A 27,984-nucleotide genomic window follows, 5' to 3' on the forward strand; every position below is an offset into this window, starting at 1 on the left:
CCTTCAAGTAACTTTGTGTCGCTAAGAACCCTCCTCTGCGGGTGATCTCCCCTCTTTTACAGTGGGCTGTGAGAAAGAACTTCATCAATCTTTCCCAACAACAGCATGGCACAAGGCCTTCATTCTCTGTCATAAAGTATCCATATCCATTTGCATCGCCTCTTCCCAGCCGTCTCAGACCGCTTCTGGCACTGTGGACTGGAGGAGGGGACTATGTCCCATATCTGGTGGAAGTGTCCTGTTCTCCAAACTTTTTGGTGTAAAGTGATATCCCTTATTCAGAAAATCACTGTGATAGTGATTGAAAATGACCCTTCCCCCTTATTGTTATGTATGTTCCCTGGAACTATAGGTCATCGAACTAGGGACCTAGTTAGATTCCTGGTTCTGGCGGCCAAAACCGTAATCTTTTGCATATGGTAGAGTGTCCGACCTCTCTCCATTTTGGAGTGGTTTCAGGAGATTTTCCATCTGCAGAGGATGGAAGAGCTGACAGCGGACTCTCATTCCTCCTTTGAAACCTATAATACTACCTGGAAACCATGGATGGATTTCCTGGCTTCCCCGGACTATCTTTCCTACACATAAATCTGGTACCCTCATTTCCCGCATGGTGATAGACCTCCCCTTCAGAGGCCTGGCTGAGGAGCTGTGGGAGTCTGACCTTTTCTCGGGAACAAAACGTTATGATTACAGGGGCGGAGGCACACCACATCTTGCCATGTTCTCTGTAGAGCTAAAGCCGTACTTATCTTGAGAGGTTTGCCTCTCTAGACTAATCCTCTCTTTGTCTTACCTCTAGACCCAGAATTGGAGAGATTAGGAGCTATTGATTGTTAATTTTTCGTATTTTATTTCTTTGTTTTTCCTTTAATTGTCTTCTTGCTTTGAGGTTCTCCTTGTTGTGGAAAATTATTGTTCGCTGTATGGTCGCCATCTATCCTATGGAGATAAGCAGATTCATTGGAAAATTATTGTTCGCCGTATAGTCGCCATCTATCCTATGGAGATGCGCAGATTCGTTCGCGTTCGCATCGCGCAGAAACTTTCGCACAATGGTCTGGTCATCCCGACCTGTAGCTGATTTGTGCCCGGCCTGGTATTACTGCAGGATACCAGTGTCATGGTGCTGGCTGAGGCGGGAGGGATGAGGACCGTCGAACAAAGGTTTCTTCATCCGCGAGGATAAGCGCAGCAACGAAAAGGGCGCAAATAAGTGTGTGAACGAGCAAAACATAAGTTTGCGCGATCATTCACATCTTCGCCAGCCAATCACTTCATACCATAACCTGTCTCCCCATTGGTCATGATTGTAAAACTACCTTCCAGCCAATCACCTGTCCCCCTATTGGTCATGATTATAAGACTGCCTTCCAGCCAATCACCTGTCTCCCCATTGGTCATAATTGTAAGACCGCCTTCCATCTTCTGGTATAAATAAACCTCGCTTAGCTGTTGGAAGCATGCACATTATTGGATCCTACTTGAGAATGTTTCTGTGACGTTATTTTGGAGGAATTGCGCACATATCGACGCACACTACACCAAGGATTTCCCGATTGTACTTCTGGCGGTTGTTTTCGGTTGTGAGAACGAGACAAAGGAGCAAACGGCGATATCAGTTGGCAAGCACAGTTAGGGAGTAGGGTTGAGCGAACCCGAACTGTAAAGTTTGGGTTCGTACCGAACTTTACGGTGTTCGGCATCCGGACCTGAACCCGAACATTTCAGTAAAAGTTTGGGTTCGGGTTCAGTGTTCGGGTAATATTAATATACCATCGGATCAGAGTTTTCTCCAATCCGATGGTATATTTTAACTTGAAGCGTCCCCCATCACCATGGGAACGCCTCTATGTTAGAATATACCATCGGATTTGAGTTAGATTATGAAAACTCAGATCCAACAGTATATTCTAACACAGAGGCGTTCCCATAGTGATGGGGACGCTTCAAGTTAGAATATACTGAGAACTGTGGACATAACGGCCCCCTGCTACCTGGCAGCACCTGATCTCTTACAGTGGGCTGTGATCTGCACAATTAACCCCTCAGGTGCCGCACCTGAGGGGTTAATTGTGTGGATCACAGCCCCCTGTAAGAGATCAGCTGCTGCCAGGCAGCAGGGGGCCAGACCCCCCTCCCTCCTCAGTATTAAAATCATTGGTGGCCAGTGCGGCCCCCCCTTCCTCCCTCCCCAGTATTAAAATCATTGGTGGCTAGTGCGGCCCCCACACCCCCACCCACCCCCTATTAAAATCATTGGTGGCTAGTGCGGCCCCCCACCCCCACCCACCCCCTATTAAAATCATTGGTGTCCAGTGCGGCCTCCCCCCTCCCCCCCTAATTAAAATCATTGGTTAACAACCCCCCTCCCCCCCATCATTGGTGGCAGTGGAGCGGCAGTTCCGATCGGAGTCCCAGTTTAATCGCTGGGGCTCCGATTGGTTACCATGGCAGCCAGGACGCTACTGCAGTCCTGGCTGCCATGGTTACTTAGCACTTTTAGCAGCATTATACTTACATGCGCTGTCTGTGCGTATTGCTTATAGCACAGACCTGTCACTTACCAGTAGGAGGAGCGCCCGGCCGGCCACAGACAGCGCACGTAAGTATAATGCTGTTAAAAGTGCTAAGTAACCATGGCATCCGGGACTGCAGTAGCGTCCTGGCTGCCATGGTAACCGATCGGAGCCCCAGCGATTAAACTGGGACTCCGATCGGAACTGCCGCTCCGCTGCCACCAATGATTGGGGGGGGGGGTTGTTAACCTGTGGCCACTGCCACCAATGATTTTAATTTGGGGTGGGGAGGCCGCACTGGCCACCAATGATTTTAATCTAGGGAGGGAGGGGGGGCCGCACTGGCCACCAATGAATTTAATACTGGGGACGGAGGGGGGTCTGGCCCCTGCTGCCTGGCAGCACCCGATCTCTTACAGGGGGCTGAGATCCGCACAATTAACCTCTCAGCTGTGGCACCTGAGGGGTTAATTGTGCGGATCACAGCCCCCTGTAAGAGATCGGGTGCTGCCAGGCAGCAGGGGGCAGTTATGTACACAGTTCTTAGTATATTCTAACTTGAAGCGTCCCCATCACCATGGGAACGCCTCTGTGTTAGAATATACTGTTGGATCTGAGTTTTCACGATCGTGAAAACTCAGATCTGAAAAAGCTAATACTATTATTTTCCGTTATAACCATGTTATAACGGAAAATAATAAAGTGAAGTTCGGGTCTCCATTGACTTCAATGGGGTTCGAGTTCGGGTCCAAGTTCGGATCAAATTCGGGTCCCGAACCCGAACTTTTTTTAAAGTTCGGCCGAACTCCCCTAACCCGAACATCTAGGTGTTCGCTCAACTCTATTAGGGAGCTAATTTTTTTCCCCGTTATCAGCAGATCTTAAAGGAGACACAACTTCATTTTCAAAAAGCAAAAAAGGCCGGCATAAGGTAAGAAAATCCTTTTCCTTACTCTCATTTTTTTTAAAAAGTTTGGCTCTTTGTGAATTGAAATCTGTGTACTCCAATCTGCTGATATCAGAAAAAAAATCTATTGAAAGAACCTTTTGGTGTATGTGGTTGATGTTTTTCCAATAATAGCTGCCCAGATACTTGTTGTTGCATATTTGTGTAACTGCTGTGGGGGTTTCTCACCCGTAAAGGGCTGTTCAGTGCCCTGCTGGGACAAAGGATCTACGGTGAGAGATCCAACAAAGGGCTTTGTGTGTAAGGTCGGGTGCTTATAGTTTAACACCACAGCAGGCAGATATTGCCATCAGTATCTAAACAGGGGGTTTTTTATGTCCGCGATTAGTTTGGTTGTGCCCTAACTGTTGTATTGTTAAAAACTGTTCCGGAACATATTTCTCCCTCTCTCTCTCTCTCTCTTTCCCTCTTTTTTCCCCGCTCTTTTTCCCTCTCTTTTTTTCTCTCTCTCTCTTTCCCTCTCCTTTTCCCGCTCTTTTTCCCTCTCTTTCTCTATCTCTCTTTCCCTCTCTTTTCCCCGTTCTTTTTCCCTCTCTTTTCTCTCTCTCTCTCTCTCTTTCTCTTCTCTGTAGATTTGGTTGGGAGACCTTTCTTTAGTTACTGGGGGTCTCGTGATATTGTGTGGGAACTACTGTCTGAATTCAAGGGTTGCTGCTGAGCGAGAGGTTTTTGATCAGTCACTGCAAAAAGGGCTTTGTGTGCTGTTCAGCTTGACTATAGAGAATCATATCGGCAAAGGAAAGTGAGTTGATGAGTTTTTTTTGAGGAGACAAGGTGGTATATATCACCCGGGCATACCAATAGCTGTGTGAGTAACCCCTTTCCCCACAGGAGTACTGTGTGTTTCCTGTGCGCCCCTCGTCCCCACAGAGGTACTGTGTGTTCTCTGTGATGACCCCCCTTTTCCAACAGCTGGTACTGTGTGTTCTCTGTTGATCCTTCCCCCACGGGAGTACTGTGTGTTTCCTGTGCGCCCCTCATCCCCACAGAAGGTACTGTGTGTTCTGTGTGTACCCCGTCCCCATAGAAGGTACTGTGTATTCTCTGTGTGCTCCTTTTTCCACAGGAGTACTGTGTGTTTCCTGTGCGCACATTCCACTCCAGGTCAATTGGAAGCCCTATCCTGTGGTCAGGTCACTATTCAGAGCCAAAACCGAGGCTGGTATATCTCATTAGGAGACTCTGAGGGCCGCTGTGTGTCAGCGAGAGCCCTTTTCCTCAAGCTGCTACTCCTTTTTCTGAGGTCTAACTAGAGTGAACGGAGTCCGTGTGTCGGTGCCAGAAATCCTAGGGCAACTCAGAGGCGAACAAAGGGGAGTAGAAGCCGTCCAGGCGTGTGTCGCAGGACACTGTAGGTGGACGCACCTACTTTTAGAAGGCTCGAGCATGGGTGTAGGGAAATCTAGGGAACAGAAGGGTACCACTTCTGAGTATAGGACAGCCAAGCAGTACATGAAATCCATCTATGGAGGAGGAGTTGTTAAGCCCCTCAAAGATTGGCACCAATAGACTGTAGGCTCAGAGTGGACCATCCCCAAAGAAGGGACCTTTGAGGTCTGGATTTGGGATAAGTTTGTCCGTGAATTCCCCACTAGACTCCAAAGCCATGGTTCCCTCCAGAAGGCAGAACTGTGGCTGCACGAATCCATCGAGCTCCAGCAACAGGGCATTCAAAAGTCCCAGACAGTGCAAACTAACACTGTCATGTACTCCCGTCCAACTAAAACTACGGAGTCCAATAAAACCAGGGATGAGACTGAGCTGCAGGCAGGCTTAAACCTAAGGACTACTCAGGCCATACCAGCAGCCTCAGCCGCTCTGTCTCCATCTCCACTACCAACTACATAGGAGCTGTTACACAGTCCAACAGCTCAACCCGCTAGGGAAACGGCAAACCGGTGTCAGCTCATGTCAATCTGTTTCTTGAGGAATTGCCATACCCTCTATCCTGCCTCATTGACACCGGCGCAGCCAGAACTGTCCTAAAAACCCAAGACCTCAGAGGCAGGATTCCACCCGGAGGGTGTTGTGGTTACTAGTGCACTCACAGAAGAGCTGCTGTGTGCAGTGGTGGCAGTTCCGTATACTGGAGAACCTGGCAACTTTGTGTCCCTGGACGTACTGGCCGAGCTAGATCCTAAACTTTGGGCGGTTGACAAGTATGACGTCGGCCTATTGCCAGTACCTCCAGCCACTATACGGATTGCCGCAGTACCCGCTGGGTGTAGCGCAGATGGACAGCCTCAAAATCCAGATCGACAGGTATCTCCAAATCGGGGTCTTAACCCCAACTCAATCCCCATGTAACACTCCTTTATTCCCGGTGGCAAAAAAATCTGCCAAGGGCCGGGAAGTCACTTGCCGACTGGTCCATGATCTCAGAGCCATTAACAAAATCATTGTCAGTGATACCCCGTTAGTGCCTAAAGCTCACACATTACTTGCTTTCATCCCTCCTAAAGCTTCGTACTTTAGTGTCATCGACTTGTCCAATGCCTTTTTCTCTGTACCACTGGATCCCCAGTGTCAATATCTCTTTGCTTTTTCATTCCAGGGTAAACAACTTACATGGACCCGGTTACCACAAGGGTCCATTACTAGCCCGTTGGAATACAGTTGTAAGCTAAAGGTGGTATTAGATCAGTGGGTGCCAGAGGATCCGGAGGTCGCCCTATTGCAATATGTGGACGATTTGTTGCTCGCATAAGGAGTCATGCTATAGGCATACCATCTCGTTGCTTAACCATCTGGCATCCACTGGGAATAAGGCTGGCAAGGAGAAATTGCAGTTTTGTATGGAGAAGGTTACTTTTCTAGGTCACTGTATCTCAAAAGGAACCTGACATTTGACAATGCAACGGATACAGACTCTCAAAGACTTTACTCGACCTCGTAATGCGTTGAGAGCCCTTCTAGGTGTAATCAATTATAGCAGAGATTGGATCCCTAACATCTCATCCAAACTGGGTCCTCTCTGTACTCTTCCGTCACAAACACCATTTCAATTAACTGATGAAAACTGGTCAACTCTCCAGGATCTGATCCAGGAACTTTCTAGAGCCCCAGCACCAGGTATTCCCAACTACAACCTACCCTTTTCCATTTTCTGTCAGGAAAGTAAAGGGCATGCCACTGGGATACTGACCCAATTACACAGATCCAGGTATAGACCCATCATGTACATTTCAACTGAACTGGATCCGGTCATCAAAGGCTCACCTGGGTGCGCCCGAGCTGTAGCCGCCTGTGCTGTACTATTGCACAAAGTAGGTGATATAGTTTTAGATTCCCCTTTGACCCTTTTTACCCCACACTCTGTCCAAGAGATCCTTAACCAGGTCCAAACCAAACATCTTTCGGCCACCCGTTTGACCAAATATGAAGTGGCTCTCCTCACCCCTACTAACCTTACACTAAGACGATGTACCATCCTCAATCCTGCATCTCTTCTCCCAACCCAATCAGACTCGGAAGAAGAGAGGGGGGACGAAAGGATTGCGACCGATGCTAATGAATCTATTCCTGATCCAGAATCTATAACTGGTTTGCACTTCATACAACCAGGCAATTGGGTGGCCGTTAAAAAACATCAGCGCCAGGGACTGGAGGCGAGATATACCGGGCCGTACCAGGTTCTACTTACAACACGAACCTCCCTTAAGGTTGAGGAACGTGACGGGTGGATCCACAGCAGCCATTGCAAGAAGCTACTGGACCACAAAGCGCAATGATCAGGTACCTCGTATTCTTTTATTCTTTCTGTCTAATGCACTTTGGAAAATGTTATGAGGAGCCACATCCGAATTTGTTATTCAGAATGCATTTGCAGTTAGCAAAGACGGCAAATAGATCCAACTGCTGGGTATGATCGAAACCACCTCCGGGTCAGAGCCTCCCGGCCATGGCGGCAGTTCATGCCCTTTATGAAATCAGGGTGGGCATGAGGAAAATCAACCATTTAGGTAAATCTGTGGAGCATCACCTATCCATAGAGTTCAACCATACATTCTTAGATGGTAACGTCACTTATAGTCTTGATTTCAGCCCTGAGACTTGTAGTAGGCTGAGTAGACCCGTGTGGGTATCCGGTCAATTAAGGCGACCCCAGATTTGTTTTAATATCAGCTCTGGATTTGGAGCTAAGTCCATGGGTCGAATGCCCATCTGGGATCACTGTCCAGATTGACCATAGAATCCCTGACCTGCTGGGGGGGAGGGTGTGACATTCAGGACGGTGCAGCAATCCCTTTATTCATCCAGCTGTTGCTCAACTCCCGTAACCGGAACCCTAATGACCTTTTTGTCTCTCTAACTGGGCCCTATTACTTCTTTTTTTTATTAAACATTTTATTTATTTTGGTACAAAACAAAATGTGTATCACAGTACATTCTTATCAGGAATGAACACTATTAAAAGTATTACAGTGTTAACATGGCATCCATATAGCCAGTTGGCAACACAGAATATTGTATAGTAACAATTTACCATTCTAAAAGAAAGAGGACCTTTCACCATAATAAAACCTTTAAACTAACTATACAGACGCGTAGAGCGGCGCCCAGGGATCCCCCTGCACTTACTGCTATACCTGGGCGCTGCTCCGTTCTCTGGTTATAGCCTCCGGTATCTTCATAGTTAGGCTCCACCCAGGGGAACCTGCCGGCGTCTCTTTCTCCTATGCTGTAGCGCTGGCCAATCGCAGCGCTCAGCTCATAGCCTGAAAGAAAAAAAAACCTCTCAGGCTATGAGCTGAGCGCTGTGATTGGCCAGCGCTACAGCATAGGAGAAAGAGACGGCGTCAGGTTCCCCTGGGTGGAGCCTAACTATGAAGATACCGGAGGCTATAACCGGAGAACGGAGCGGCGCCCAGGGATAACAGTAAGTGCAGGGAGATCCCTGGGCGCCGCTCTACACGTCTGTATAGTTAGTTTAGACGTTTTATTATGGTGAAAGGTCCTCTTTAAGTTATTTCCAAACCTTATTTCCAAACCTTATTGCGTCTCTCTCCATCCCTCACATGTGATAGCCTTCCTAACTCTCATCCACCCATTCATCAACTTATCCTTCCACTCCGTTGTTCCCAGTAATGATTTCCACCCCGAGAATAGATGAGCCTGAGTTTTATCATTTTCTCTTTACCTCAGGGATTTATAGATGGTTGAGTGCGAAAGTTTGTGTTCTTTTTGTCCTAGTAAAGTGTCAAAACAATTAGTGACGTATTCCTGACTAACATCTCTTAATCTAGCTTTACAGAAAGACAGTACTTGATAAAATTGTAGAACGTGACTCTGTGAAAGCGTATATTTGTCCTGGAATTCTGACAGAGACAGATATTGAGCTTTCTTGTCATGGAGTAAATGTTTTAAGGAGTATATTCCTCTAGACTTCCACGTGTGAAACCATTTATTGTTATTACCTGCTTTGAATTCTTGATGGTTCCATAAAGGCATATGTTTGGAAGACAAAAATGCGAGCCCAAATAATTTCCTCACTTCCTTCTAAGTCACTACTGTGTCCCTAATCATCACTGACAATTTGATATCTGGAGGTAGAGATGCCAGTCTGGAATGCAATAGAGCTCCCAAGTCCCACCCTGCGGCCAGTTCCTTTTCCAATAAAGTATTTGAATAATGAGAGGTCTGATGTAGCCAATCTCTACAATGTCGAAAGAGGCTTGCTAGATTATATCTCCTCAGATCCGGACATTTAACCCTACCTTTATCCGATGGAGACCACAGCGTTTTCATAGCTATTCTCGGTTTTCTACCTGCCCATACAAATCTCGAGAATGCTTTGTTTAATGATTGTATATCCTTGTGTCGGATTAACACTCCAGGAGGACCAACCCAAGAAGAACCTCCGCATTTTAAGGAACCGTCATGGAGAATCACCCTTCCTTTTGAAGACATTTCTTTATTAGAGACACTTTAGAGACTTTTCATTGTCACCACCCTTGCCGGACGAAGAGGCCCAAGAATGCTAGGCCCGGTTCTTCTTGTTAGTTCATCTGTAGTGTAGCATGTTCCCCTTTACATGTTTATTCCCTTTAGAGGTCTGGTTTGAGTGATTGTAGTGTTAGGGAGCCGCTGAAATGATGACATATGGCGAAAAAGGGGGGAACTGTTGTGGAAAATTATTGTTCGCCGTATGGTCGCCATCTATCCTATGGAGATGCGCAGATTCGTTCGCGTTCGCATCACGCAGAAACTTTCGCACAATGGTCTGGTCATCAACGAAAAGGGCGCAAATAAGTGTGTGAACGAGCAAAACATAAGTTTGCACGATCAATCACATCTTTGCCAGCCAATCAATTCATACCATAACCTGTCTCCCCATTGGTCATGATTGTAGGACCGCCTTCCAGCCAATCACCTGTCTTCCCATTGGTCATGATTGTAAGACCGCCTTCCATCTTCTGGTATAAATAAACCTCGCCTAGCTGTTGGAAGCAGGCACATTATTGGATCCTACTTGAGAACGTTTCTGTGACGTTATTTTGGAGGAATTGCGCACATATCGACGCACACTACACCAAGGATTTCCCAATTGTACTTCTGGCGGTTATTTTCGGTTGTGAGAACGAGCAAACGGCGATATCATCCTCATCCCTATTTATGATACCTGGCCGACAGGTCATTGACATAACACTGTATCCAAGGATCACCAGTATTTTGATATTGCAAGTATGTACAGTATACATTGGACATTGTTTCTGTTTTGATACCTTACATTGTATATCCCTGTACCTGCTGTACTGTTCTTAATACATTTTTAATGAGAAAAAAAAAAAAAAGTAGTCTCATAATTCATGAATGCAACCTCAGATCAAGAAAAAACTGGCTTAGGGTGGGATCACATCTGCGTTCTGGATTTCGTAATGGCTTTCTGTTATAAAATGGTTATAACAGAAAATAACGGAATCCATAAGACGGAAGGACGGATCCGTTATGCTGCCCATAGACTTGTATTATGACGGAATGCAAAACGGAAGCCTTTAAAAGGCATTCCGTTTTGCTTTCTGTCTTAATAGAAGTCTATGGGGAAGTATAACGGATCCATCTGGTTTCCGTTATGCAGAACAGGGAGAAAAAAGTCCTGTCGACGGATCCGTTATGATTTCCCATAGACTTCTATTAAGACGGATCAAAACAGAATGCCTCTAAAGGATTCCGTTTTGACTTCCATCTTATGGATTCTGTTATTTTCCGTTATAACCATTTATAACGGAAAGCCATAACGGAATCCAGAACGCAGATGTGAACCCACCCTAAGGCTACTTTCACACTAGCGGCATGGACCTCCGGCAGGCTGTTCCGTCGGGTGAACAGCCTGTCGGATCCATCCTGCCGCTAGTAAACGTGTGCCCCTGGACTGCCGCTCCGTCCCCATTAACTATAATTGGGGCGGTGAGGAGTTCCGGCGGAGGCAAGGCGAGAGGCTGCCGGAATAAATGTCGGACATGTCGTAGTTTTATTCCGACAGCCTCTCGCCGTTCGCTGCCGTGCCTCCGCCACCATTATAGTTAATGGGGACGTATCGGCAGTCCTGGGGCACACATTCACTAGTGGCAGGACGGATCCGACAGTCTGTTCACCCGACGGAACAGCCTGCCGGAGGTCCGTGCCGCTAGTGTGAAAGTAGCCTTAGTTGTCCATAGCAACTAATCAGATTCCACCTTTTATTTTTTAGCGCTCCTTTGGAAAATGCAAGGTAGAATCTGATTTGTTGCTATGGGCAACAAAGCCAGTTTTTCTTTACACCAGTTTTGATAACTCTTCCACATATGTGTCTATGCCCTTAGTTGGATAGGGAGGTTGCTGGTGCCAGACTGCTTTTAAAGGGGTTGTCGGTTTTCAAAGTACCCGCTCCCCCGGCAGCGCTATAGACCGCTCATTGGTGCCGATGACGTTACTGGACTTACTGCTAGGCAGAAGTCTCTGCCTAGCATAGTGATTTGAAGCCCTCTCTGTGTCCCCATAACAGTAGTTATGCCCCCTCTTTGCCCCCTTCACAGTAGTTATGCCCTAATTGTGCCCCCCTCACAATCGTTATGCCCTTTGTGTTAATTAAAAAAGCAAAAAAAAAAAAAAAAAAACTGTAACTACTCACCTTGTCCCATTCCTGATGATCAGATCCAGCTCTCCCTTGCAGGCAGCCAGGCACAGATTACGCTGCTGCACTGTGTGGGAGAAGCACAGGCAGATTCCCGCGCTCCTCCCACACAGCTTGGCAGCATGATCTGTGCCTGCAGGGTTGAGTGTGAAGCAGTCGGCCTGGAGGTGGGGAGGAGAGCAGGAAGGTGAGCGGTCAGTAATTGAAAGGACTACAGCTCAGGACTCCAGCAATGAGCTTTTCCAACTGTATTGATGGAAGCGCTCATTGCATCCGGCACCCCCCTGAGAGCTGGAACCTGGGGCAGACACCCCCCACCTTGGCTCGCCACTGACACTGCTGCATGCACAAAGACACATGTAAACATTGAAAACATGGAAAAAATGTAAATTGCATTACTGTTATACCTACTGTATGAAAATTGGAAGCTCTTTGCACACCTTTTTGATCAACAACATGTCGGACCCATCTACTAGCGACAAGGTGGCTTCTATTAGATGAGACCTACTCTAACAGTCTTGTCCTATTTATATTTAGTGCACTTCCACCCCTTCTGCCTGGTGTATTTAATTAGAGTATAACATAGCTGGATTCTACATTGCCCTGAAATTTGTGGGCCAAAAGCCTAATAGAGGCAAGTCTGATGGTGTACAGTAGGTCCTGTCTGATAGAAGCCACCTTGTCACTAGTAGATGGGCCCAACATATTCTTGATCAAAAATATGTGCAAAAAACTTCTAATTTTCATACAGTAAGTATAGCAGTGATGCAGTTTACACTTATTCATGTTTTCAATTTTTGCATGTATCTGTGCATTAACCCCTTAAGGACGCAGGGCGTATCGGTACGCCTTATTTACCGAGTCCTTAAGGACTCAGGGCGTACCGGTACGTCCTAACTTGAAATCGGTATTCCGGCGCCCCAGGGGTTAATCGGAACGGGATTTCGGCTGAAATCATTCAGCCGCCATCCCGTAACAATGCAGGCGGGGGTCATTTGACCCCCCCGCATCGACGATCGCAGAAAACCGCAGGTCAATTCAGACCTGCGGTTTTCTGCGTTTCCGGTCCATTCGGGTGTCCTGTGACCCGATGAACTGGAAAAAGACTGCGATCGGTGGCGTAATTATACACCACCTATCGCAGTCCGAGGATTTGGAGAGGCGGTGCTGGCCCTGGTGCTGAACACTGCTGTCCAGGGTGCTGATTGGTGCAGGGGAGAGAGGCGCGAGATTCAAACTTCCTGCGCTCCTCTCTCCCCTCCTCTTCCTGTCCAGCACCCTGACCATGCAGCACCGTTCAGCACCAGCTCCTGTGTCCCCCTAATCAGCATCCATCACCCTCCTGCACCCATCGCCACCCAGGTAGGTTAGGGTCAGTGAGGGAGAGGCACCGTTAGGCAGGGAAAGAAGGGAAAAGTTAGTTAGGGGAAAAAAAAAAACTTTTATTCCAAACTTTCTTTGATCCATCCATCAGACCCCAGACCCCCCCCCCTGCCACTTGCCCCCCCCCATCACTTTGGGGCCACATTTCAGCAGGCCTACGTACCTGGAAGGGAGGTCGCGGTTGATGAGTCTCTCGTTGCGTTCAAGGGGAGACTCAGTTTCCGCCAATATATTCCCACAAAGCGGGCGAGGTATGGCGTGAAGCTATACAAAATTTGTGAGAGTACCTCAGGGTACACTTACAAATTTTGTGTGTACGAGGGGCGAGATTCCCGGATTCAACCCACAGAATGTCCCCCCACTCTGGGTGTTACCGGGAAACTCGTGTGGGACCTTATGTACCCACTGCTGGATAACGGTTACCACTTGTACGTGGACAACTTTTATACCAGCATTCCCTTGTTCAGGTCCCTTGCCGCCAGATCCACGTTCGCTTGTGGGACCGTGCGGAAAAATCAACGCGGCCTCGCTGCCTACCCCCTCCAGGTACCTATCCCCAGGGGTGAGACCCGTGCCCTTACCAGTGGAAACCTGTTGCTGGCCAGGTATAAGGACAAGAGGGATGTCCTTATGCTGTCCACAATCCACGGTAACAGCACCACCCCTGTCCCTGTGCGAGGTACCGCGGCAACGGTCCTCAAGCCCGATTGTATCGTCGACTACAATCGGTATATGGGAGGAGTTGATCTCTCTGATCAAGTCCTCACGCCATATAACACCATGCGCAAAACCCGGGCATGGTACAAAAAAGTTGCGGTCTACTTGGTGCAGGTTGCCATGTACAACTCTTTTGTACTATCCCGAAGCGCTGGCAGCACAGGGACATTCCCTCAATTCTATGAGGCAGTCCTCAAGGACCTGATCTTTTCGGACTGGGAAAGAGCAGGCCGGAGTACCTCGGGACTTGGAGGCGCCCGGATCGTCCCTGGCCAACACTTTCCAGGTGTGGTCCCCCATACTGGAAAGAAGGGACGAACCCAAAAAAAGTGCAGAGTGTGTCGCAGGAGGGGGATACGGAAGGACACCACCACTCAGTGCGACACTTGCCCCGATCATCCGGGCCTCTGCGTTATCGATTGCTTCAGGGAGTATCACACTTCCATGGAGTACTAAATTTTTATAATCCCCAACAGTCCACTAGAGAACATAAAAAACTATGGCTCTCAGACTTGGGAGACACGGAAACAATTTTTTTTCCCAAAAAAATATTAGTTTTAGTGCAGGCATCCTCAAACTGCGGCCCTCCAGATGTTGTAAAACTATAACTCCCAGCATGCCCAGACAACCTACAGCCCTCTGCAGGGCATGGTGGGAATAGTTTTACAACATCTGGAGGGCCGCAGTTTTTAGGATGCCTGCTTAGTGTCTCCAAAGTCTGAGAACCATACATATTGGATTTCGTCGCGTGCGTAAAAGTCGTCGCTATAAAAATAACTTTTGCCCAAACGCCTCGGATGAACGGTGTTAAAAATATAAAATAAAAACGGTGCCAAAACACCCATTTTTGTGCAAAATTTCCATTTGAATCCTTTTTGCTGGTAATAAAACAAGGGTTAACAGCCAAGCAAAACTCAATATTTATGGCCCTGATTCTGTAGTTTGCAGAAACACCCCATATGTGGTCGTAATGGCTATATAGCCGCACGGCAGGGCATAGAACGAAGGGAACTCCATACGGTTTCTGGAAGGCAGATTTTGATGGACAGTTTTATTTTTGACACCATGTCCCATTAGAAGCCCCCCCTGATGTAGCCTAGACTAGAAACTCCAAAAAAGTGACCCCATCTAAGAAACTACACCCCTCAAGGTATTCAAAAGTTACTTTACAAACTATGTTAACCCTTTAAGTGTTCCACAAAACTAAATAGCGAATGTAGAAACAATTTTAGAATTTAATTTTTTTGTTACATTGCCTCAAAAAAGAGTAATATAGAGCAACCAAAAATCATATTTACCCCTAAAATAGTCCCAAAACAACAACCACCTTATCCCGTAGTTTCCTAGATGGGGTCACTTTTATGGAGTTTCTACTCTAGGGGTGCATCAGGGGGCTTGAAAGGGTACATGGTGTAAATAAACCAGTACAGCAAAATCTGCCTTCCAAAAACCATATGACGTTCCCCTTCTTCTATGTCCTGCCGTTTAGCCAAATAGTAGTTTACGACCACATATGGGGTGTTTCTGCAAACTAAAGAATCAGGGCAACCCATTTTGAGTTTTGTTTGGCAGTTAACCCTTGTTTTACTCCTGGAAAAAATTCATTATATTGGACAATTTTCCAAAAAATTGAAATTTCAAAATTGTTTCTCCATCTGCCATTAACTCTTGTGGAACACCTAAAGGGTTAACAAAGTTTGTAAACCCAGTTTTGAATACCTTGAGGGGTGTACTTTCTTAGATGGAGTCACTTTTTTGAAATTTCTATTCTAGGGGTGCAACAGGGGGCTTCAAATGGGACATGGTATAAACAAAACCAGTCCTGCAAAATCTGCCTTCCAAAACCCATATGGTGTTCCCCTCCTTCTATGTGCTCCCGTTCGGCCAAACAGTAGTTTACGACCACATATGGGGTGTTTCTGCAAACTACAGAATCGGGGCAACCCGTTTTGAGTTTTGTTTGGCAGTTAACCCTTGTTTTACTCCTGGAAAAAATTCATTATATTGGACAATTTTCCAAAAAATTGAAATTTCTAAATTGTTTCTCCATCTGCCATTAACTCTTGTGGAACACCTAAAGGGTTAACAAAGTTTGTAAACCCAGTTTTGAATACCTTGAGGGGTGTACTTTCTTAGATGGAGTCACTTTTTTGAAATTTCTATTCTAGGGGTGCAACAGGGGGCTTCAAATGGGACATGGTATAAACAAAACCAGTCCTGAAAAATCTGCCTTCCAAAACCCATATGGTGTTCCCCTCCTTCTATGTGCTCCCGTTCGGCCAAACAGTAGTTTACGACCACATATGGGGTGTTTCTGCAAACTACAGAATCGGTGCAACCCATTTTGAGTTTTGTTTGTCAGTTAACCCTTGTTTTACTCCTGTAAAAAATTTATTATATTGGAAAATTTTCCAAAAAATAGAAATTTCTAAATTGTTTCTCCATCTGCCATTAACTCTTGTGAAACACCTAAAGGGTTAACAAAGTTTGTAAACCCAGTTTTGAATACCTTGAGGGGTGTACTTTCTTAGATGGAGTCACTTTTTTGAAATTTCTATTCTAGGGGTGCAACAGGGGCCTTCAAATGGGACATGGTATAAACAAAACCAGTCCTGCAAAATCTGCCTTCCAAAACCCATATGGTGTTCCCCTCCTTCTATGTGCTCCCGTTCGGCCAAACAGTAGTTTACGACCACATATGGGGTGTTTCCGCAAACTACAGAATCGGGGCAACCCATTTTGAGTTTTGTTTGGCAGTTAACCCTTGTTTTACTCCTGGAAAAAATGTATTATATTGGAAAATTTTCCAAAAAATAGAAATTTCTAAATTGTTTCTCCATCTGCCATTAACTCTTGTGGAACACCTAAAGGGTTAACAAAGTTTGTAAACCCAGTTTTGAATACCTTGAGGGGTGTACTTTCTTAGATGGAGTCACTTTTTTGAAATTTCTATTCTAGGGGTGCAACAGGGGGCTTCAAATGGGACATGGTATAAACAAAACCAGTCCTGCAAAATCTGCCTTCCAAAACCCATATGGTGTTCCCCTCCTTCTATGTGCTCCCGTTCGGCCAAACAGTAGTTTACGACCACATATGGGGTGTTTCTGCAAACTACAGAATCGGGGCAACCCATTTTGAGTTTTGTTTGGCAGTTAACCCTTGTTTTACTCCTGGAAAAAATTAATTATATTGGACAATTTTCCAAAAAATTGAAATTTCTAAATTGTTTCTCCATCTGCCATTAACTCTTGTGGAACACCTAAAGGGTTAACAAAGTTTGTAAACCCAGTTTTGAATACCTTGAGGGTTGTACTTTCTTAGATGGAGTCACTTTTTTGAAATTTCTATTCTAGGGGTGCAACAGGGGGCTTCAAATGGGACATGGTATAAACAAAACCAGTCCTGAAAAATCTGCCTTCCAAAACCCATATGGTGTTCCCCTCCTTCTATGTGCTCCCGTTCGGCCAAACAGTAGTTTACGACCACATATGGGGTGTTTCTGCAAACTACAGAATCGGGGCAACCCATTTTGAGTTTTGTTTGGCAGTTAACCCTTGTTTTACTCCTGTAAAAAATTTATTATATTGGAAAATTTTCCAAAAAATAGAAATTTCTAAATTGTTTCTCCATCTGCCATTAACTCTTGTGGAACACCTAAAGGGTTAACAAAGTTTGTAAACCCAGTTTTGAATACCTTGAGGGGTGTACTTTCTTAGATGGAGTCACTTTTTTGAAATTTCTATTCTAGGGGTGCAACAGGGGCCTTCAAATGGGACATGGTATAAACAAAACCAGTCCTGCAAAATCTGCCTTCCAAAACCCATATGGTGTTCCCCTCCTTCTATGTGCTCCCGTTCGGCCAAACAGTAGTTTACGACCACATATGGGGTGTTTCCGCAAACTACAGAATCGGGGAAACTGTCACGGAACCATGAACCAGACGTACAACAAGAGATAAGTGAAAATAAGAAGGCTTTATTGAAAATAAAGCTGTAAAGCAAAAGTCCAAACGGATGGTGAAACCGAGCAGAGTCTTTGCGAAGCCAGAGGTCAGGAACCAGAAGGGTAGTCAGACGAAGCCAGGATCAGGAACCAGCAGGGTAGTCAGACGAAGCCAGGATCAGGAACCAGCAGGGTAGTCAGACGAAGCCAGGATCAGGAACCAGCAGGGTAGTCAGACGAAGCCAGGATCAGGAACCAGAAGCAGCAGCAGTCTTAGGAGCATGTGAACACAAGAGGACCAAGCAAGGAACTGAAGCCACAGACCTCCTATATATATGAGCTAGGCATCCAGCTCCTCCCAGGGGAAGGAGGAGCCGCAGGGTGGAAGGCTACAAGAAACCCAGGACCCAAGATGGCCGCCAGCACATGTCAAACGAAGGAGAGCAGCAAGCAGGTAAGACCATGACAGTACCTCCCCCTCAAGGGCCCCTCCTCCGCGGAGCACAAAACGGTTTCTGAGGGAAGCGTGCGTGGAAGGCTCGGAGCAAGGCAGGAGCATGGACATCTGCGGAGGGAACCCAGGAACGCTCCTCTGGACCATAACCACGCCAATGGACCAAAAACTGCAACCGACCGCGGACCAGGCGTGAGTCCAGGATATTGCTCACCTCATATTCCTCACGATTGCCCACTTGGACCGGACGAGGCCGAGGAACCGAGGAAGTGAAACGATTACACACCAGTGGCTTCAACAGGGAGACATGAAACACGTTGGAGATCCGCATGCCAGGAGGAAGCGCAAGGGCATAGGCTACCGGGTTTACCCTGCGAAGCACTCGGAAGGGACCAACAAAGCGAGGCGCCAGCTTGGGAGTGGGCACTCGAAGGTTGAGGTTGCGGGTGGACAACCATACACGGTCTCCGACCTGGTAGGAAGGAGCAGGCGCTCGTCTGCGATCAGCCTGGAATCTCTGGCGCTGCGCAGAGACCTCAAGGGACTTCTGGATCTGTACCCAAGAAGCACGTAGGACGGAAAGGTGATCCTCCACAGCCGGAATATCCTGGGGAGAGAATACCTCCGGTAACACGGCAGGTTGGAACCCATAATTGGCCATGAAGGGAGACGTCCCAGAGGAAGAGTTCACCGCCGTGTTCCTGGCAAACTCAGCCCAAGGCAGGAGGTCAACCCAATTGTCTTGGTGATCGGAGACATAGCAACGAAGGAATTGCTCCAAGGCCTGATTGGATCGTTCTGCGGCCCCATTGGACTGAGGGTGGTAGGCCGAGGAGAAGGAGAGATGAATCCCCAACTGGGAGCAAAAGGCGCGCCAGAACCTGGACACAAACTGACTCCCCCGATCCGACACAATCTCCTTAGGCAAACCGTGCAACCGGAAGACCTCCCTGGCAAAAATCGTGGCCAACTCTTGTGCAGAGGGTAACTTCTTGAGAGGAACAGAGTGGCACATTTTGGAAAACCGATCCACAATCATGAGAATGACCGTATGGCCTCGGGATGCAGGGAGGTCCACAATGAAATCCATCCCCAGGTGTGACCATGGGCGCTCCCCGGTGGCTATGGGTTGCAGAAGGCCCAACGGAAGGTGCCGAGGGGACTTACTCTGGGCACAAACGGAGCATGCCGCTACATATGCGGCGATGTCGGAACGTAGGGAAGGCCACCAGAACAGACGTGAAACAGCCCAGGACAGCTGATTCTTTCCAGGATGCCCCGCGGTCTTGGAGTTATGGTAGGTTCGCAACAACCGAGTGCGCAACTCCTCAGGCACAAAACATCTGCCGTTGGGTCTCCCAGAGGGAGCACCAGATTGAGCCGCCAAAATCTGCTCACCCAGGGGAGAGGTCAGGCTGGTGCGAATGGCGGCCAGGATCTGATTCGGAGGTATGACCGAAGTCGGAATCGACTCCTCCCTGGACAGCTCGGAGTACTGCCGTGATAAGGCATCCGCCCTGATGTTCTTGGAACCGGGTAGGTAGGAGACCACGTAATTAAAACGTGACAAGAACAGAGCCCATCTGGCCTGACGTGGTGTCAATCTCTTGGCCTCAGAAAGGTAGGTCAGATTCTTGTGGTCCGTCAGGATGAGAACCGGAACCACCGAACCCTCGAGCAAGTGCCTCCATTCTTTAAGGGCCTGCACGATGGCCAATAACTCCCTGTCACCAATCTGATAGTTGCACTCCGCGGAAGACAGTTTCCGGGAGTAAAACCCACAAGGAAGCAGAGGACCCTCTGGTGTTCTACGCTGAGACAGAAGGGCGCCTACTCCCGTCTCAGACGCGTCCACCTCGAGGACAAAGGGCAACCCAGGGTTGGGATGCGACAGAATCGGAGCCGACACAAAGGCGGACTTTAGGGCCTCAAAAGCTCGGATGGCCTCGAGCGGCCAGACCTGGGAATTACTGCCCTTCCTGGTCAGATCCGTGAGAGGCTTGGCCAGCATGGAAAAGTCCCTGATGAACTTCCGATAATAATTGGCGAAGCCCAAAAAGCGCTGCAGGGAACGAAGACCACTGGGCTGGGGCCACTGTAAGACAGCCGAAACCTTCTCAGGATCCATGGAGAACCCCTCAGCGGAAATGATGTAACCTAAGAAGGTTACCTGGGATCGGTGAAATTCGCATTTCTCAAGCTTACCGAACAGCTTGTTCTCTCGTAACCGTTGCAACACTCGTCTGACATCCAGAATGTGGGCCTCCATGGATTCAGAATATACCAAGATGTCATCCAAATAGACCACCACACACTGCTGCAACAGGTCACGGAAAACATCGTTGATGAATTCCTGAAAGACTGCGGGCGCATTGCACAACCCAAAGGGCATAACCAAGGATTCGTAATGACCGGTCCTGGTGTTAAACGCGGTCTTCCACTCATCGCCCGCCTTGATCCTTACCAGGTTATATGCCGCCCTCAGGTCGAGTTTGGTAAAGACCGTGGCCCCTTTAAGGCGATCGAACAGCTCGGAAATCAAGGGTATCGGGTAAGCGTTCTTGATCGTGATGCGATTGAGACCCCTGTAATCGATGCAAGGCCTCAACTCACCGCCCTTCTTTTTCACAAAGAAAAATCCAGCCCCTGCCGGGGACGAAGATTTGCGAATGTGTCCGCGTGAAAGCGCCTCCCTCACGTACTCCTCCATGGCCTCATTCTCCGCTACCGACAGTGGATAGACTTTGCCACGAGGAGGAACGGCACCAGATTGTAACTCTATGGCACAATCGTATGGGCGGTGCGGAGGTAGGGCAACCGCGCGCACCTTATCGAATACATCCCGGTACTCCTCATATTCAGGAGGCAATAGAGAGTCCGAGGAAGTACACAGCAACTTGACAGACCCATGGATGCAACTAGCCCCACACTGCGGTGACCACGAGAGGATCTCGACCGATCTCCAATCGAAAGTCGGATTATGCTTCTGGAGCCAGGGGTACCCCAAGACCACCGAGTAGTGTGGAGACGAAATAACCTGGAGGCAGACCGACTCTCTGTGAACGGCACCAATGGCTATCCCCACTGGAAGGGTCTCATGAGTCACGTGTGGCGGCAGAAGGGGTCTGCCGTCTATCGCCTCAAGAGCCAGTGGGGAACCTCGAGCCTGCAGAGGAATGGAATTGGCGGCAGCGAACACACTATCAATGAACAAACCACCAGCACCAGAGTCCACCAACGCCTGGGTCGTCACCGAGCCCCCGACCCAGGAGAGGACAACAGTGATCAGTGGTTTGTCAACACGGGAAACCGGGGACGAGGAGACTCCACCCAAGATCTGCCCCCGACAGGATCTCAGGGTACGAGCGTTTCCCGGACGGTTCGGACATGCCAACCGAAAATGCCCACCGAGACCACAGTACATGCATCGGCCCTCGCGTCTCCGGAGTGCCCTCTCCCCCTCGGACAGGCGAGCAAACCCCAGCTGCATGGGTTCACCCCCAGACAAGTCATCCCCAGGAGGCGTGGGAGGAGAGGGAGGCACGGGTGGGACAGCAAACGTAGGCACCAACCTGTTAGAAGACCTCCGCAGGTTCTCCTTAAAGGAAGGTCTCTCCCTGAGTCTGGTGTCAATCAAAATCAGGAAAGAAATAAGAGACTCGAGCTCAACTGGTAGGTCCTTAGCTGCAACCTCATCCTTCAAGGCATCCGAGAGACCATGAGAGAAAGCAGCGACCAGAGCCTCATTATTCCAGCCCACCTCTGCTGCCAGGGTACGAAACTCAATGGCGTATTCAGCTACGGATCGTGAACCCTGTCTGATGGACATAAGGAGCTTCGCAGCAGAGGCAGCACGAGCCGGCACATCGAATACCTTCCGAAGAGAAGCAACAAAACCGGAAAACTCGGCAACCACCGGATTGTTGTTCTCCCATAAAGGGCTGGCCCAGGCCAAGGCCTTGTCCGAGAGCAGCGAGATCAAGAAGCCCACCTTTGATCTCTCAGTAGGAAAGGCATGTGGCAGCAACTCGAAATAAATGCCCACCTGGTTAAGGAAACCTCGGCACTGAGTTGGCTCTCCCCCAAAGCGCTGTGGAAGAGGGGCAGAACCGGTCATACCCCGAAACACCGCAGGCGCAACAACAGGTGTCGGGGTAGACTCTGGCGCAACAACCGGAGCGGCAGTAGGAGCGAGCCCAGGAGCGACAACCGACACATCGGCAACGGGAGCGAAATGAGCCGTGCGTTCAAGCAGGGTTTGCAACGCCACAGCGAACCGACCCAACAGGTGATCCTGCTGATCAAGTCTGGCAACCAGCGTGGGTAGCGAGGATGGCCCTGTACCGTCAGAATTCATGGCTTGGTCCTAATGTCACGGAACCATGAACCAGACGTACAACAAGAGATAAGTGAAAATAAGAAGGCTTTATTGAAAATAAAGCTGTAAAGCAAAAGTCCAAACGGATGGTGAAACCGAGCAGAGTCTTTGCGAAGCCAGAGGTCAGGAACCAGAAGGGTAGTCAGACGAAGCCAGGATCAGGAACCAGCAGGGTAGTCAGACGAAGCCAGGATCAGGAACCAGCAGGGTAGTCAGACGAAGCCAGGATCAGGAACCAGCAGGGTAGTCAGACGAAGCCAGGATCAGGAACCAGAAGCAGCAGCAGTCTTAGGAGCATGTGAACACAAGAGGACCAAGCAAGGAACTGAAGCCACAGACCTCCTATATATATGAGCTAGGCATCCAGCTCCTCCCAGGGGAAGGAGGAGCCGCAGGGTGGAAGGCTACAAGAAACCCAGGACCCAAGATGGCCGCCAGCACATGTCAAACGAAGGAGAGCAGCAAGCAGGTAAGACCATGACAGAAACCCAGTTTGAGTTTTGTTTGGCAGTTAACCCTTGTTTTACTCCTGGAAAAAATTTATTATATTGGAAAATTTTCCAAAAAATAGAAATTTCTAAATTGTTTCTCCATCTGCCATTAACTCTTGTGGAACACCTAAAGGGTTAACAAAGTTTGTATACCCAGTTTTGAATACCTTGAGGGGTGTACTTTCTTAGATGGAGTCACTTTTTTGAAATTTCTATTCTAGGGGTGCAACAGGGGGCTTCAAATGGGACATGGTATAAACAAAACTAGTCCTGCAAAATCTGCCTTCCAAAACCCATATGGTGTTCCCCTCCCTCTATGTGCTCCCGTTCGGCCAAACAGTAGTTTACGACCACATATGGGGTGTTTCTGCAAACTACAGAATCGGGGCAACCCATTTTGAGTTTTGTTTGGCAGTTAACCCTTGTTTTACTCCTGGAAAAAATTGATTATATTGGAAAATTTTCCAAAAATAGAAATTTAAAAATTGTTTCTCAATCTGCCATTAACTCTTGTGGAAGACCTAAAGGGTTAATAAAGTTTGAAAAAACTGTTTTGAATACCTTGAGGGGTGTAGTTTCTAGAATGGGGTCATTTTTGGGAGGTTTATATTATCTAAGCCTCACAATATGACTTCAAACCTGAACTGGTCCATAAAAAGTGGGATTTTGAAGATTTCTGAAAAATTTCAAAATTTGCTTCTAAACTTCTAAGCCTTGTAACATCCCCAAAAAATAAAATATCATTCCCAAAATGCTACAAACATGAAGTAGACATATGGGGAATGTAAAGTCATCACAATTTTTGGGGGTATTACTATGTATTACAGAGGTAGAGAAACTGAAACTTTGAAATTTGCTAATTTTTCAAAATTTTCGGTATGCAAAAAAATTAACTTTTTTGACCCAATTTTAGCAGTGTCATGAAGTACAGTATGTGACGAAAAAACAATCTCAGAACGGCCTGGGTAAGTCAAAGCGTTTTAAAGTTATGAGCACTTAAAGTGACACTGGTCAGATTTGCAAAAATAATGTGAAATAGGGCTGAGTCCTTAAGGGGTTAAGCAGTGTGCTGCTACTTGTAGTCTTTGTTTGCTTTTGCATTGCAGCCATGGTAGTGTGCACCTGAACTCCCCTTATACATAGTTTGGAGGTGCTGGTCTAACTCTCTTTTGCATTGTACGTTTGAGGGACTGGCTTCCCTATTTAGATTGTGCACTCTGGCCCACCTGCCTAGTGCTTTTAATCAGAGTATAACTCTATATTCCCCTGAATTTTGTAGGCCAAAAGCCCAAGAGAGGCAAGTCTTTTAGTGCAAGTCCTGGCTGATAGAAGCCACCTTGCCGCTGGTAGATGGGCCCGACAGAATTGTGATAAAAAATGTGCACAAAGAGCAGGGGCGTAGCTAGAAATGACTGGGCCCCATAGCAAAAAAAATTTATGGGCCCCCCCCCCCCTCCCTTTAAATAATGCAGCTGTGCCTGCCAGGCTTGGGCAGGTATATGTGTGAATATGGATTAGGGAAGATACTGAGATCTGGCTATACCTCACTGTGAGGTACAGCCGGATCTCAGCATCTTCCCTATTCACACATATACCTGCTGAAGCCTGGCAGGCGCAGCTGCATTATTTAATAGTGTGGTGTGGTAATGGTTAATGGCATTTTGGCGAAGAAACAGCCACCTAGGCTACTTTCACACTTGCGGCAGTGTGATCCGGCGGGCAGTTCCGTCATCGGAACTGCCCGCCGAATCCGCTGATTTTGATGTCACTGAAAGCATTTGTGAGACGGATCCAGATGCGGATCCGTCTCCCAAATGCATTGCAAGAACGGATCCGTCTTGTATTTATTTTCACATTTTCACCGGTCTGCGCATGCGCAGGCCGGAAGGACAGATCCGACACTAATACATTCCTATGGGGAAAAATGCCGGATCCGTCCTTGTGGGCCCTTGGGCGATAAAGTCTCAGTGGGCCCCCTTACATAGTGATAACTCTCCGAGTATAGATAATGTAGTAGATATCACCTGCAGCCCTATGTAACAACACAGATAACACAGTAGTGGCTATCTGAGTACAGAAAATTTAGTAGCGTTACCTGCAGTCCTCTGTAAAACTACAGATAACACTAGAGCTGATAATGTGGTAGTGTTACCTGCAGTCCAATGTAACAACCACAGATAACGCTAGAGCTGATAATGTGGTAGTGTTACCTGCAGTCCTATGTAAAACCACAGATAACACTAGTGTAGATCGTGTGGTAGTGTTACCTACGTTCTTAATGTGCCTCCCTGTGCCTCTCCCATGGGACTCCATGCTGGCGGCGCTGCCTCATCTTCTATCTTCTTCTTGCCCCGCACAGAACGTCTGATGCAGCTGCGTCAAGACATAGGAACACTGTGGGCATGGTGATGGTGACACACAGGGAGAGACACACACAGGGACAGGGACACGCACAGGGACAGATACATACATATGAACAGACACTTATACGATGGTGAGATCGTCACAGCACCTGCTGTGTATGGGGCAGGCTCACCGCCGCAGTCCGCTCCATACATTGTCTCAGCACCGCATAGTGAGTGGAGCACAACACTGCCTGCATGGCCCGGCTTATCATAAGCTGGGCCACGCAGGCAGCTGCCTGAGACAGCGGTGAAAACCCAGTGACAACTCAGGCTTCTTTCACATCACCGTTCAGCCTTTCCGTTCTCCTGCTCCATTTAGGACCAGGAGAACGGAAAGGACGGATTCGGCACATAACTGAGCCGAACCGATCCTAAGGACCCCATAGACTATAATGGGGTCTGTTAGGTGTTCGCTCAGAAGAAGATTTTTGAAGAGGAGACAAAAATCTTGCATGCACTACTTTTGTTTCTGCTCCAAAATCATCTTCTGAGCAGAAACCTAACAGACTTTATTATAGTCTATGGGGTCCGTAGGCTCCGTTATGTTCCGAATCTGTCCTTTCCATTCTCCTGCTCCTAAACTAAGCAGGAGAACGGAATGGCTGAACGGTGATGTGAAAGAAGCCTCATATTGATCCTTTCTATACGGGCCCCCTTCTCTCTCTGTACAGGGAACACTGACAACTGTTGCGGTCTGCATCTTTTGCAGCCCGATTGAAGTGAATGGGTCCGCACACATTACGCAAAATTGTGGCACGGAGGCAGACCCAGAATTACGGTCGTGTGACTGGACCCTAAAGGTGGGTCATCAGCGATACTTGGTGGTGACAGCAGCGCTGAGTGACAGTAACTACTGACAACACCTACTAAGGACACGCTCTAAAGATTTAGCATGACAAGTACTACTTCTCCATGCTAAGGCCGAATGCACACGGCCGTTTTTCACAAACTGAGCCAAGTTCGAGAACCCTGCCAGCGACAGTTTTAAATTTTCCCATTTAAACAAATGGCTGAAATTTGATTGGCCGTTGTAGACCCCGCCCACTTTTTATAAATTTTAACCCCAGTCACCCAGTGACCCACGGTGCCAAGTTTGGGTACTCTGGCTTAAGTACTGTGAGAATGGCTTTTTAAATTTTCTCATTGAAGTCAATAGGGAAAATCTAATTGGTTGTTTGTGGCTCCGCCTACTTTTTAGAGTCCCCGCAACCTATTCGGGTATGTGCCGAACAAGTGTGCAAAGTTTGGTAATTGTACTCCTCAAACTGTGGGAGGAGTAGCGTATAGAAAATAGTTAAATTTTCATTGGCCATTGCCAGCTTTGCCCACTTTTTGGTGTCCCCCCAAAATTCGCATTTTTATTTGGGTTGACACTTACAATATGTGGTCCGAGTTTGGGGAGAGTAGATTCAAAACTGCGAGTGGGAGCGATTTGAAAATTTTCAATGTCAAAGTCAATGGCAAAAAAAGGGTCAAAAGGGTAGGATCGCTTATTAAAGCACAAGCAACTTACTTCGCTATAGGTCGAAGAAATGTGGAAAGTTTGGCGTATGCACCCACAAAACTGTAGGAGGAGTAGCGTATAGAAAAAGGGGGTGGGGCGGAGAAGAATAATAAAACGGAACTAGAAAGTGTAGTTTCTGAAGAAACCACAGGATGTTGGCTTGAAATCAGATTGGCTGTTGGTGGCTCCACCCACTTTTTTGAATTTTAATAATTTAATAAATTTAATAATTGGGTGCACCTAAGAGTCCGGGTGGGTGCACCTAAGAGTCAGGGTGGGTGCACCTAATCGTTGGGGTGGGTGCACCTAATGACTAGGGTGAGTGCACCTAAGGGTCGGAGTGGGTGCACCTAAGGGTCGGAGTGTGTGCACCTAAGAATCGGAGTGGGTGCACCTAAGGGTCGGTGTGGGTGCACCTAAGGGTCGGGGTGGGGGCCTTACAGGGGGGTGATCACCCCATATAGACTCCCTGATCACCCCCCTGTCATTGATCACCCCCTTGTAAGGCTGGCTCCATTCAGAGGTCCATATGTGTTTTGCGGATCCACGGATCCATGGATCGGATCCGCAAAACACATACGGTTGTCTGAATGGAGCCTTACAGGGGGGTGATCAATGACAGGGGGGTGATCAGGGAGTCTATATGGGGTGATCACCCCCCTGTCATTGATCACCCCCCTGTAAGGCTCCATTCAGACATCCGTATGTGTTTTGCGGATCCAATCCATGGATCCGTGGTTCCGGAAAACACATACGGACCTCTGAATGGAGCCTTACAGGGGGGTGATCAATGACAGGGGGGTGATCAGGGAGTCTATATGGGGTGATCACCCCCCTGTCATTGATCACCCCCCTGTAAGGCTCCATTCAGAAATCCGTATGTGTTTTGCGGATCCGATCCATGGATCCGTGGTTCCGCAAAACACATACGGACCTTTGAATGGAGCCTTACAGGGGGGTGATCAATGACAGGGGGGTGATCAGGGAGTCTAATATGGGGTGATCAGGGGTTAATAAGAGGTTAATAAGTGACAGGGGGGGGGTGTAGTGTAGTGGTGTTTGGTGCTACTTATTACAGAGCTGCCTGTGTCCTCTGGTGGTCGATCCAAGC

Source organism: Bufo bufo, chromosome 4 (genome assembly GCF_905171765.1).
Source record: "Bufo bufo chromosome 4, aBufBuf1.1, whole genome shotgun sequence".
NCBI classification, from domain to species: domain Eukaryota; kingdom Metazoa; phylum Chordata; class Amphibia; order Anura; family Bufonidae; genus Bufo; species Bufo bufo.